Source organism: Nannospalax galili, unplaced genomic scaffold (genome assembly GCF_000622305.1).
Source record: "Nannospalax galili isolate Female #2095 unplaced genomic scaffold, S.galili_v1.0 scaffold406, whole genome shotgun sequence".
In the NCBI taxonomy this organism is placed as follows: Eukaryota; Metazoa; Chordata; class Mammalia; order Rodentia; family Spalacidae; genus Nannospalax; species Nannospalax galili.
Window position 1 is genome coordinate 7531890 of NW_008357033.1, and position 13875 is coordinate 7545764.

The 13875-nt window shown below is 40.7% G+C and overlaps 1 protein-coding gene across 3 annotated transcripts in view; it reads right to left on the minus strand.

Annotated features, from left to right (window-relative positions):
- The window catches only part of Tmcc1 (transmembrane and coiled-coil domain family 1), a 255608-nt gene that overhangs the window by 196470 nt on the left and 45263 nt on the right, over positions 1–13875 (minus strand). The window contains exon 2 of one of the 3 annotated variants that reach the window (XM_029557106.1): positions 5001–5099. The exons of the other annotated variants lie outside the window; for them this stretch is intronic. The gene's annotated coding sequence lies outside the window, so the exon portion shown is untranslated. The remainder of the gene's footprint in view (positions 1–5000; positions 5100–13875) is intronic. 3 annotated transcript variants of the gene reach the window in all.

Genomic DNA, 13875 nt, shown 5'->3' on the forward strand with positions numbered 1-13875 from the left:
GTATGTGCCCCCACCCCTGGCTAATTTTTAATTCAAAAAAAAAAAAAAAAAAAAAAACAACAACAACAAAAAAAAACGGCCCAGACCTTTGGAGACTGCCTGACTTGGCCTCTGTGGTTTAAGAAATAGAAGCAACTTGGGCCAGGAGTGGTGGTGCACACCTTTAATCCTAGCATTTGGGAGGCAGAGGCAGGTGGCTCTCTGTGAGTTCAAGGCCAGCCTAGTCTATATAGTAAGTTCCAGGACACCTGGGGCTACAGGAAGACTCTTTCTCAAAAAGAACCCTCCCCCCAAAAAATAAAAAGATGGAAGCAACCTAAGTGTCCCTCAACTGACGAGTGGATAATGAAAATGTGGTACATTTACACAATAGAGTTCTACTTGGCAGTAAAGACAGACAAAATCATGAAATTTGCAGGTAAATGAATGGAACTAGAAACTGTCATACTAAGTGAAGTAACACAGACTGAGAAAAACAACATACGTTCTCCTTCATTTGTGGATCCTAGCATCAAATCTTATACATTGAGTATATATTCTGATGTAACTGTAGGACCCAGGATAAATGGAAAGGAACCAGGGAGGTAAAGGGAAAGAAGACGCCTGAGAGAGAACAGTGGGAGACAGGTGTTACCAAGGGGGGAATTGGGTAAAATGTGGGTATTTAATATTTTTATTATTTTTATTTTATGTGTATGAGTGTATTGCCTGCACGTATGTGAGTGCACCTCTGTTGTGCAATGCTGCAGAGGTCAGAAGAGGGCTTCAGATTCCCCTGGAACTGGAGTTACGGACAGTTGTTAGCTGCCATGTGGGTGTTGGGATTTGAACCTGGGTCTTCTGCAAGAACAACCAGTGTTCTTAAGTGCTGAGCCATCTCTCCTGCCCCAATGTGGATATTTAAATGAGAGGGGAAGAGGGAGGTTGTACAAGGAACCATGGGGGTAAAGGGGAAGGAGTTCAAGAGAGGGGGGACCAAGGAGACAGGTATTATCAAGGGTGAAATGGGAAAAATGGGGGAGGGTTTAGACAGGCATAGAGGAGAGAGATAAATAATACTTGGCTAGTATGAAAAACCAGAGGGAAATGTATTAGTTCAAAAACATACTGAAAAATTGCACATACAGTCTCTACATGGGTCCATGTGTGTAGCTGAAGGCTATATTACAAGAAGCAGTGCCAGACAGGAGATACTGCTCTTCAGAGTTGTTGGCCAGGGTAGTCCAAGAGACTCCCAAAATTACACAGGCTGTTGCTACAGCCCTTGATTGCTTCCCAGAACTTGAAAGTAAGACCCTATTGCTGGAGACAGGACATACTTCAAACACAGGACTTGGAGCAATGGAGCTGGAAAATACCTGAAAGCCACCTGCCCTGAAGGCCAGTGCTTACAGTTTTGAAGGATGCTATGCAAGCTGACATCAATCAATGGTCCAACCCCAGCTTTAAGACCTAATAACCAGCCAGACATGGTGGCACACACCTTTAATCCCAGTACTCAGGAGTCAGAGGCAGGAGTATCTCTTTGAGTTCAAGGCCAGCCTGGTCTATATAGCGAGTTCCAGGACAGCTGGGGCTACAGGGAGACCGTCTCAGAAAGACAAAAAAAAAAAAAAAAAAAAAAAAAAAAAAAAAGACCTAATAACCACAATGACTGGCACAGTAAACAGTAAACTACATGGGGCAGTAGTGGCACTTTTAACTAGGGGGTAATCAACAGTTACCTAATTGGACTTAAAGCCCACTCAAATGGGAGAGAACTCATGTGTAGTACTGTAAACACAGCCAAATAAACATGGCTGGAGAGGCCATAGATCTTAGGGAAAACTCGAAGGCTGTCATATCTCTAGATAAATGTAATTTCTTACATATGCTCAATATGGATCCTTATATTTACAGACAAGTATGCCAGTCACCACTCATCAAAGCAGTTTCTTCTGCAACAAATGAAGACTATTACAAACTATTACTATTACTATTACTATTACTATTACTATTACTATTACTATTACTATTACAGAGTTCCATAAACAGTCACACACAGAGATTGTTCATGAAATGCCCAACCCTAAGTGGCACATCTACAATGGAACTTCTATACCTACGGCTCACGGAACACAATGGAACAAGGGGTAGAAAGAATAATAATGCATCCCCTTAACTTTCATCAATGAAGCTCTTTCATCCAACAGAGGGCAAGGAACACAAAAGGCCACAAATGGCCAAAGTGCAGAGAATAAGAGCCTGCAGAGTATGGGTCCTTGAACAGGACTCCTATATTAAACTCCACCCATCCGGGGCTCAGGGATCACTGCAGAAGAGACAGAAAGGTTTAAGAGCCAGGGAAGGAGGTGCATGACCATATGGAAACAGAATCTTACAGGCTCCTGGGACCTTGCTCTTATGAATCTATAGCAATGGTGGTAGCATGCACAAGACCCATGCAAACTCAAGCAGACAAAACCCACCACAGAACTGGGGGAATGGGCAGTAGGCCTCAACCGATAGCCAAAGAACTATTGGCAGCTGATTACTGGAGGGTGGGAGAGCTGATCTTCTCTAAGGGAGTGACTCTAGATAGGCTGACTAGACCCTAGCAGATGAACTTGCACTGAGGGATGTCTGGGCATACTAACTTGACTCAATAGACCTTAAGATAAACAACAGAATGCATGAAATTGGGGGAGGGGTAGGATATAAAGATGATTAAGGCCAGGTGTGGTGGTATATGCCTTTAATCCCAGCACTTGGGAGGTAGAGGCAGGTGGATCTCTCTGAGTTTGAGGCCAGCCTCAATACCTAGTGAGCTCCAGGACAGGGAGTTCTCTTAACCTCCCTGGGTTACAGGGAGACACTGTCTCAAAAAAAAAAAAAAAAATTCAATAAAAATTCTTTGAAGGAAAAAACTGATTAAGGAGCTGAAAAGATGGCTCAGAGGTTAAGAGAACTTAACTGCTCTTCCAGAGGACCTGGGTTTGGGTCCCAGCACCCATGTCAAGTGCCTCAAAATTGTCTATAACTCCAGTTCCTGGGGATATAACATCCTCTTCTGACCTCCAAAGGTCCCTACATGCATGTAGTGCACATATATACACACAGGCACACAAACATATACATCTACATAAAATAAATAAGTAAATATTAAAAAATAATCATTAAGGGTAGAGAGATAGCTCAGTGGGTAAGAGCATTCATTGCTCTTGCAGAGATCCTGGGTTCAGTTCCCAGCACATACATAGCTGCTCATAACTACCTATAATTGCAGTTCCAGGGAATCCAATGCCCTCTTCTGGCCTACTCGAGCACCTGCATGCATGTGATACACATGCATACACTCTACATACACTCTACATTCAGCCCCAACTGGCCTAGAACTCACTATGTAGACCAGGCTGGCTTTGAACTCTGAGATCCGCCTGCCTTTGCCTCCAGAGTGCTGGGATTAAAGGTGTGTGCCACCACACCTGGCTAATTCACCCCTTTCTATCCTCTCCTCCAACAACAATCTTGTCTTTGTGGGCCACCATCACCTTTTACCTGAACAACTACATCCATTCTGATGCCCTTCTAACCCACTTTACCTTCAAGTCAAGAGCTCTCATAAAAAACACAAATCATAGCTTGGCATGGTGGCAGATACCTTTATTCCTAGCACTCTGGAGGCAGAGCCAGGATCTCTGTGAGTTCGAGGCCAGTCTGGTCTACATAGATGAGTTTCAGGAGAGCCAGGGTTACATAGTAAGACCCTGTCTCAAAAAAAAAAAAACACAAACAAAACAAAATAGATCTTGGGACCAGGTCACATGCTTGTAATCCCAGCATTTGAGAGGCAGAGAATTGAGAGTTCCTGGCCAGTCTGGGCTACACAGTAAGTTTCAGGTCAGTCTGCGCTACAGAGTAAGACCCTGTCTCAAAACAACAATGTATCAAATCTTAGGCTGGGATATAGCTCAGTGATAAAGAACTTGTCTAAGTACTCCCCGACAAACACACACACAACACACACACACACACACACACACGAGCAAGTCTTTCTGTACCATGTCCTTCCTTGCTTAAAACCCTTTAGTGACCAATTATTCCTCTAAGAATGAATGCAAAATTTTAACATGATATATAAATATCTGGCAATAACAGGGTCTCTCTCAACAGTCAACCATCCTTTCCCTAACTTTTACTACTCAGGTTTAATCAGGTTTCTCATGTCATGACTCTCCTACACAGGTCCTCCCTGTGTCCTCTGGACAACCATTGCTCTCTGTCAGGTTAACATCTACTCCTTCCCATCAGAGTACAGGTATAATTTCCCGAAGATGTTGTCTTTATCTGGTCAATCTGGTTCAGGTATTACTCAAGGCTACTCTTAGACCACGATCAGAGATGTAATTTAACTTTAACATTTCTGATGCTCCTCCAGACTTGAAGTTCAGGAAAGGACAAATCATATCCATTTCTGCTCCACACTATATACCCAATTTCTAAGTGGTTATGTAAAATGACCCACAGAGAAATGCATGAATCCTATTCAAGAATCATGATACATGGTCCCTGACTAAGTTTGGCTGTGGGAGTCACAAAACATTTAACATCCAGTCACTCATCACCAAGATCCTTACTACTGTAAATACCCTTCAGCAAGGTCCCCTTAACTACGACAATGAAATCTACTTACAATAGACTTTCCTCCGATTGCTCCCTATAACATGAAGAAACCATTAAAAAACTAAACTCCATTGAGTAAAATAAAACAATCTAAATCTGTATGATTGCAGCTGTTGTATAGCATAAAAAGGCTTTTTCCTCTCAATTGCCAAATCCCAAAACAAAGACAAAGCCCTGGTTTGTCTTGAAATAGAAACTCAACTTATCCACAATACATCACTAATAATCTACCAAAACATAACATCTAAAAAAAAAATTAAAACCAATAGACATTTCAAGGGAGGTAGGGTGTCAGTAGGAAAAAGGAGAAGAAAGCAGAGCCAAGTGTGAATGAAAACCTTCTTCCACCACATGAACAAGATGGGCATCTTCCCTGTGGATTCTGGCAATGTCAATTCTCAGCCTTATTCACAGAATTCTTGGATAGCTTCCTTGGCCTAAAAAAAAAAAAAAAACCTGTAATTTCAGAGACTATTCTAAAGCCTGAGTATGGGTATGGTTCTTTAGGGAAATCACCTATTGTGATGACAGCTAAATAATCTGCAATGGCATTTCAACAATTCTAAGTCATAAAAAGAGCAGATTATAATTCATGAAAAAGATGAAAATGTAAGATCCTATTATAAACAGAAACTGTAGCATCATAAATTATTAACAATTTAAGAAACAATAAACATTTCTAGAGGAATAAGGAGAGTTAAAGAGAAAGTAATTGAAGAACAAGTAAAAGCATACTAATAAATAAATAATAAATAAAAAAAACCGTTTTCAAAATGACCAAATCCGTCAGGGTGAAAATTTAGTGACAATCTACCTCAGTCTTCAACTATTAATTTCTTCCAACAAGGTTAACAAAAGAGCAAACAAACTGTTCCTAATTTTGTTCTCCTGAGTGGTTAAGCCAGCACAAGGAACTTCCAATGTATAATCAGAAATTCTTCATACACAAATTCTTCTTAACTGTCACCCACCACACTAACACAACAGAAAAGGAATGAACAACCAGTAAGACTGGAGTAGTGCCCTCATGCTGCTGGTTGGAAGATAAAATGGTACTGGTGTTCTATAAAAGTTTGGTAGCTTCTTACAAAATTAAATATGCATCTGAGCATTGTACTCTTGGGCTTTAATATCAGAGAAATAAAACCAAGTTCACATAAAAACTTCTAATTCTTCATAGCAGCATTACTGCTAATACCACAAACTGCAAACAACACAAATGTCCCAGAATGGGTCAATGTTTAAACAAACACTAGTACATCCATACCATGGAACACTACTCAGCAATAAAAAGGAAAAAAACTACTGATACTGACATTGAACAACTTAGATGGAGACATGGTGCTTAGTGACTTTTTAAAGCCAATCTCAAAAGATTCCTAGAATGATTCCATTTCTGTAAGATCCTCAAAAATAAATGACCTATGGAGATAAGAGGTAAGATTATTGGTTTCCAGAGACCAAGATAAGGCAGGGATGGAGTGAATATGTTCCTCTGTGGTCCTGGTAGGAATGCTGGCTACACAACTCTGAAATAACAGCACAGAACTGGGGCAGGAGGGTAGGATGCAGAGTGGAAGGCATCAAGACTAACATACAAAAGAAGTCAGTTCTCAGAAGACTAGACTGACTGTAGGTGACATTTAACAAAACAGCATGCTGATCTCCCTATGTGGGAGAAGGCTGTGCTGTGTGATGATCTATACAGGGTCCTTGGACCTGTCCCAGATATCTCACTCACATCGGTTCTCAGGAATGCCTTTCCCTTCTTCTTTAATAGACTACATTTCATTTTTTTTATTTAAAATTTTTTTTTACAATTAAAGTTATAGTTTTAACAATATACAAAATATTACAGTAATTCAGATTTTTTGGCATAATGATTACAGATTTGATAAATACAGTTTATATCTCATAATAGCAATGAAGATTATACAAAAGCTATTAAAACAATTATAAGAATAAATTCAATTGTCACTTAAGTATCTAAATACATTTCATTTTTTTAAAAAGATATTTTATGTGTATGAGTGTATTGCCTGCATGTGTGTAAGTGCACTTGTCTCATGCAGTACCCATGGAGGTCAGAAGAGGGTGTCAGATCCCCCGGAGCTAGAGTTACAGACAGTTATTAGCTGTCATGTGAGTGCTGGGAACTGAACCTGGGTCCTCTGCAAAAGCAGCCAGTGCTCTTAACTGCTGAGCCATCTCTCTAGCCTGGGAGAGACAGTCTTAATATGAAATGTGACCCTAACCTGTGAAGACTGCACTAATGCCTAATGGTGTCTGAATGGCACTGTGATAACTTTCAAGTTTCACTATCAAAATATATACTTAAGACAGGCATGGTGGTGCATACCTTTAATTCTAGTACTCAGAAGGAAGAGCAAGTAGATCTCTATGAGTTCCAAGCCAGCCTAGTCTACATGGGTTCCAGGCAAACCAGGACTTCATAGTGAGACCCTGTCTCAAAATAAAATGTATCCCATTCTAGTATGTGGCAGGCTGATACAGGAAGATGGCAAACTTGAACCTAGGCTGGGCTATATAAAGAGACTGTGTCACAAAACAAAACCACACTGTTCTAGGAAGTGCTATAAGCAGGGAAGATGTTCTAAGTAGACACTTGTGCCCTTCCCTCTGGCTACCAGACTACTGAAAAAAATGGTTTCCAAGAAATAGGAGTTTCCTGGGAATCTCATACAGGGAGAAGAAAAAGGATGAAGCTGGTACTTGCAAAAAGAAGACTTTATCTCCCAGGAAGATTTCACATAGTTCTGACAACTTGTCAGACCACTTTGCAAGAGAGACTGGAGCCCAAGCAATGATGGGTCAGTGATGGGCAGAACCAACCTTGCCCAGGACAGTTCAGTTATGCACAACTCTTGCCTTCTATTTAAACCTAAATCTCATGTCAGGACTTCAAAAGATGGACTGAGGGGAAGAAAGGGGAGTCACCAGACCATCTTTGTTCCTCTTCCCAATGTAACTACATTGAATAAAACTATTTCCACTTTTTGCCCTCCCTCCCTAGCTCCCTTGCTCCTTCCCTCCCTCCCTCCCTCCCTCAAAAATCCCTCCCTCCCTCTCTTCTCTTCCTCTCTCTCTCTCTCTCTCTCTCTCTCTCTTTCTCTCTCTAATTTGCCTACTGAGTACAAGCAGGTCAAACATGGCCTTGTTCTGGCTGTCAGGGCCCAGGCTCTGATCTTAACAACTCTGTAAATGAGGCAGGACAGAAACACGGGGGAAATTATGGGAACATAAGAAGGGAGAAGAGCCTCAACCAGGAGTCTGTCTGGTTGAAGCCTCCTGCCACCAAAGCACAAATTCCAGAACAACCAACAACTGCTTAAGGCCTTTTTCCCCTCCCAGCTGTAAACCTGCAGTTTTCTAGGATTCTCACTAGAAACCCCATTTCCAGGACAAGGACATGTACTAAACCCTTTGTGTAGCCCCTAGTGGCTTCTGGTTTTACTTTATCAGATTATAACTCCATCAAAGGTATCTCTAAAGCCACCCTATAATCTCGCTTATCAAGAGAGAGAATGTATAAAAAAGGTTTCTTACCTTTGAGATCTAACTTGAGAGCTACCAAAATAGTGTATGTGGCTAATGCTACAACAATTCACTGGAGAAGCCCATATCCACATTTGGGTATGTCTTACTTCCTGCACCTCTCAAAATATCTTTAATAAAATCTCCAACTCTGCTTCAAACTGGCTATGTTTGAAATTCTTTTCTGTGTTAAAGCCATGAGTCCCCATCTGGCTGGACTTGAGGTTCCTAAAAGATCAAGGGAACTCAGGCTGCTAAGGGTGACAGCACAGAGGTATGTCTGCCCCCTCGCTGCTGACAGTGTAGTTCAGTTCAGATTTTCTGAGCCCCAGATCCAAAACTATGAATCATCAAACAATATATTAAATTACAAGTACGATTCCACTTACAGATGAAGAACATTAAAACAAAAGTTAAGGACTGTTTGCCAAGTAAAACAATGTTTTACAACATTATGAATTTATTATGCAACAAAGATTAATCAGCACTGACCTTTCAAGTTTCAACACTGCACATGCTCCAATGAGATTATTTACTAAGTCTATTCCTTCAACTACCTGCTTCTCTTAAATTAGCAAAACATGTCTCTGAGTAATCAAGATATTCTACCAGGAAGTCTAAAAGGAAGGGTACAAAGTTGGGTCACAGAACCTATAACAATCCAATCATAGCTACTAGCTGTCAGTACAGATGGGTATGTATGAGAGCTGTGGCTGGCACACTGGTAAGAGAAATTTTAGCAAAAAACTGTCAACTGTTACTGTAACTTTCTAGTTTCACACACTGATTAAAAGGCAAACCTTAAATGGATTTTTTTTTAGATTTATCTTATTTTTAATTATATGGGGTGGTGGTGCTTGTGAGTGCAGGTACCCTCAGAGACCAGAAGAAAGTACCAAATTCCCTGGAGCTGTGAACCATCTGATGTGGGAGCTGGAAACTGAATTTGGGTCTTCTGGAAGAGCAGTATGTGCTCTTAACTGCTGAGCCATTTCTCTTGCCCCCTCTAATGAATTTCTGAAGAGAAATGCTACCATATTAAATGTACATTACTTTGGAATATTAAAATACAAAAAAAGCATACCCATGACAACTGAGAAAATAGGAATTTATAAAACACCAGTGGTATGTCTAACCAACTCTTAGCAATTGTTCCAATTTTGTCTAACTCAGAGTTTAATCAAAAAACTACTTCTGAAACATATCCTCAGATCTATCCTGTATACAACAGGGATAAAATTCATAATAATGTTTTCCTGATATTAATCATTTGCAAAAATAGCAAAAAGGCAGTGTATGGATTATACCACAGAAGCCTGGTCTCAACCCTAAGAAAGTTTCACAAGATTACAGCATCAAATGGAGATCTTCTTTAAAGGGTAAAAACTCATTCAATTTTATATTTTACAGGGTTTATACTGAGTTCAAAATTGTATGACTGTATTAATTCAACTGTAAACCTAAAAATTTACAGTCAATCTTGAAAAAGATGCACCTTAGCTCTGGAAATTGTTATTGAATATGTCAATGCTGTTGTCATGAAATGCTTCTTCTAATTATATGGTTATTAAATAAATAACTTTTTAAAAAATCAGTTAAAAAAAAAAAAGATCACAGCATCAACCACTAGGAGTAATCTGCTAGTTTTGCTGCACCTTCTCTCCTATTCACTGCATGGGGTGGATGTAAAGCACTCAGAACATGCGATCACCGCTCCTGTCTCCAGTGTCTTCAGCTGGATCTCCATCCACAATGCTGCAACAAGCCTTTCTCAGTACCTTGCCCTATACCCTGGGCTTCTCTGTGGGAGGTTCTTGCCACTCACACCATTTTCTGCTCAACCTGGTAACTGAAAAGGAAACCACCAAATGAGCCCAATTTGTGTGTGTGTGTGTGTGTGTGTGTGTGTGTGTGTGTGTGCATGTACATATATATATATAAATTTTTATTTTTATGTGTATGCGTGTATTGTCTGCGTGTACATAAGTGCACCCATGTTGTGCAATGCCCATGGAGGACAGAAGAGGCTGTTGGATCCCCTGGAACTGGAGTTACGGACAGTTGTTAGTTGCCATGTGGGTGCTGGGATTCAAACCCCGTCTTGGTCAGTGTTATTAACCGCTGAGCCATCTCTCCAGCCCCAATGAACCCCAAACAAATAATCTGCAGGAAGCCAAAAACATTACTGCAATGATGTGGGAGGGGGGAGAAAAAGAATGAAGAGTAATTGAAAAGCTAACAATATGAAACTACTGCTATTCACAGATCTGGAGACTTCTAGCTCACCTCAGTCACACAGCACTGTGTAGTTTCCCAGCCTCTCAACAAACTGCAATACTACTGATTCTCAAATGCTATGAGGGACTGGCCAGACCTCACACCCTCCACAGGTAAATGAGCTGCTGAAGGTCGCAGAGCCAGTAGTGGAAAGCAAAACTTGAATCTTTGTGCTCTCCTACAACTGCCTCCCTAAATAGGTGAAGTTTTACAGAGCTAACTGTGAATTTCTGAACCAAGCAAATTGCATCACACTGAAATGGTTTTGGTTGTTTTTTGTTTGTTTGTTTAGTCTTTTTGAGACAGAGTCTCCCTGTAGCCACAGCTGGCCGGGAAGTCACTTGTATAGACCACGCTGGCCTTAATCTCAGAGATCTGCTTGCCTCTGTCTTCTGTGTGCTAAAACGAAAGGCATGAGACACCACAATGAGCCACATTGAAATTTTTTTCTATCAGTCACAAAATTATAAATTATAGGAAATTGAGGGTCATGTCTAGTGTAATCTCTCATTTTGAACTTTTTTTTATAAAAATGTTTTGAACACTAAGAACAAAAAAAAAAACCCTTTTTCAAAAGTATCTTCAAAATTTAACATCTATAAAACTGAGAAAAATTAAATAAACAAGTGCATGCAAACCCTTTCTAATTCATTTGCAGAGATCAAATTTAAGAATTCGTCTAATAAGATTTAGCACTTCTTACTTTAAGTAACCTAACATCAGGGGCCAGGGAGTTGACTATAAGTAAACTGCTTGCTGAGCAAAGATGAGGACCTGAGTTCAGATCCCCAGCACCCACACAAAAAGCCAGGCATGGTATGCACATGAAATTTCAACACTTGGGAAGGATGAGGAAAGCAGAGATGGGCAGATCCCTAGGGTTTCTTGGTCAGTCAGACAAGCTGAACCAGTGAGCTCTAGATTCAGTAAAAGACCTTGTCTCTAAAAATACAGAGGAGAGCGATTAAGGAAGACACTAAACAATGCTCTGGCTTCCACATGGACGCACATACACGTAATCTACTATCATATACTCTTACAAACATGCTTAAAGATATAAATGCAAAATTTTCTCATTATTTCTTCTCAAACTCTCAGAGCAATAACAAACAAGAAATGATAAACTGAAAAATCTTATACAAATAGCAGAAATTTTTTTTAAATTTTTTAAATATTTATTTTATTTGGTTGGCCTTTTTTTTTTTTTTTCCGGTCTTTTTGACACAGGGTCTCCCTATGGCCCCAGCTGTCCTGGAACTCACTACATAAACCAGCCTGGCCTTGAACTCACAGAGATCCACCTGCCTCTGCCTCTGCCTCCCAAGTGCTGGGATTAAAGGCGTGTGCCACGATGCCTGGCCCAAAAATATTTTTAATTTTTAAAAAAATTGTGTGTATGTATAACCGATGCATAAGAGTCAAGAGGACAACCCAGAACCTGCATGACCCACAGGCCTCTCTCCGGGATAGGTCAGTCGGTCCCTCCGCACCTTGATTCCCCCAGCCTCGTACACCCTCCCATCTCCCCTGCTGGTCTCTCCTCCTAGCCTGGGTCCTGTCCCATTCCTTGTCTTGGCGCCCCAGACACCTGGGGAACCACCACTGCTGCCTGATCCTTTGCATCCAGACCAACTCAGTTCCTTCTTGAGTCCCCAGGGGCGCTCTGGGCCGGGCCCGGCAATCACCTCCCTCTGCCTTTCTGGGTCTGCACAACCCGGCACCCTCTTTCCTGGATGCTGGGGCTGACCTTTCCTCTTCCTGGTCCTTTGCATCCAGACCAACCCAGCTCCTCATTGAGGTCCCCAAGGGCCCTTGGGGCCACCTCCCACCCCCATCTTCCTTTGCATCTCTGGGTGGCACAGCCATGACCTTCCCTAGACCAACATCTTTCCTGACCTGGCTCCCAGGGCAGTCCGACCCCCAAATTCCTGAGGCCAAAATCTATCTTGGAGGGATCCAGACCTTAGGAGAAAACCTGAGAGCATCTGATCCTCATCTGACTTGGGCCTCTGTGGGAACTCCTGAAGACAAAAGCAATCCGGCCACTCCAGTATAAAATCAAAAGAACGGGAAGCTTAGAGGAACCAGCTTTTCATGCCCCAAAAAACCCCATAAAGACACATAAAGTTCACAAAAAGAAGCAGACCTAAACTCGAAGGCTTGAGTCTCACACAAGAATCAGAAACTATGAAAGAAATTCACATGTCAAAATCACAGAGAAAAAATAATAACATGAAAAACCAAAATAAAATATCCCCACCAAATACCAATAGTCCTCTAGAGGAGTACAATGAGAACTCCCTAGAGATAATGCAGGACATGGAACGCAAAAGAACAATTATAGACATGATATTAGAAATCAGTGGATTTAAATAACACACAAAGAAATGAAAGAACAGAAGGAAGATAGGGATAAACTTCTGAATGAATTCAGAAAAGAGTTAGAAATATTGAAGAATACTCAGGCTGAAATGAAGAAGGAAGTGAAATACTCAGTAAGCCAATTAGAAACAACAGGAGAAAGCCTCATCAATAGGATGAATGAAATGGAAAAGAGAGTATCAAGACTGGAAGATAAAGTGGATGAACTAGACCACTCAAGCAAAAATTATGAAAAATTGAAGAAATCACAAGAATAGAATATGCAGGAATTTTGTGACACCATAAAAAGACGAAACTTACAAATCATAGGCATACAGGAAGGAGAATCCCAAGATAATGGCATGGACCAGATCTTCAACAGAATCGTGGAAGAAAATTTCCTAAAATTAAACAAAGACATGCCCATATAAATACAAGAAGCATATAGAACACCAAACAGACAGGACCAGAAGAGAAACTCTCCACAGCACATCATAGTAGGCACATTATAGTGAAAACACTAAGCATACAGAACAAAGAGACAATTCTGAAAGTGGCTAGAAAAAAACAAGTCACATATAAAGGAAAACCCATAAGAATTTCAGTTGACTTTTCAATACAAAGTATGAAAGCCAGAAGAGCCTGGACCAAAGTATTCCCAGTTTTAAATGACCACAGATGCCAACCCAGATTACTATACCCAGCCAAAATGTCTATTATAGTCGAAGGGGAAAGAAAAATCTTCCATGACATAAATAGGCTGAAGGAATTCTTGTCCACAAAACCAGCCCTTCAGAGAGTTCTGGGAGCAATACAAAAAGCTGACGAAAGGAATGACTATACCCAAGGGGTTGCAGAAAGAAATCCAATGAAGGTATAACTGTGGAAAAGTACAGCTATATCAAGAATGTAAGTCGAAATAAAAATGACAGGATTCAATATTCATTTTTCATTAATAACTTTAAATATTAATGGACTGAACTCCTCAGTCAAAAGACACAGACTAGGTGAATGGGTTAA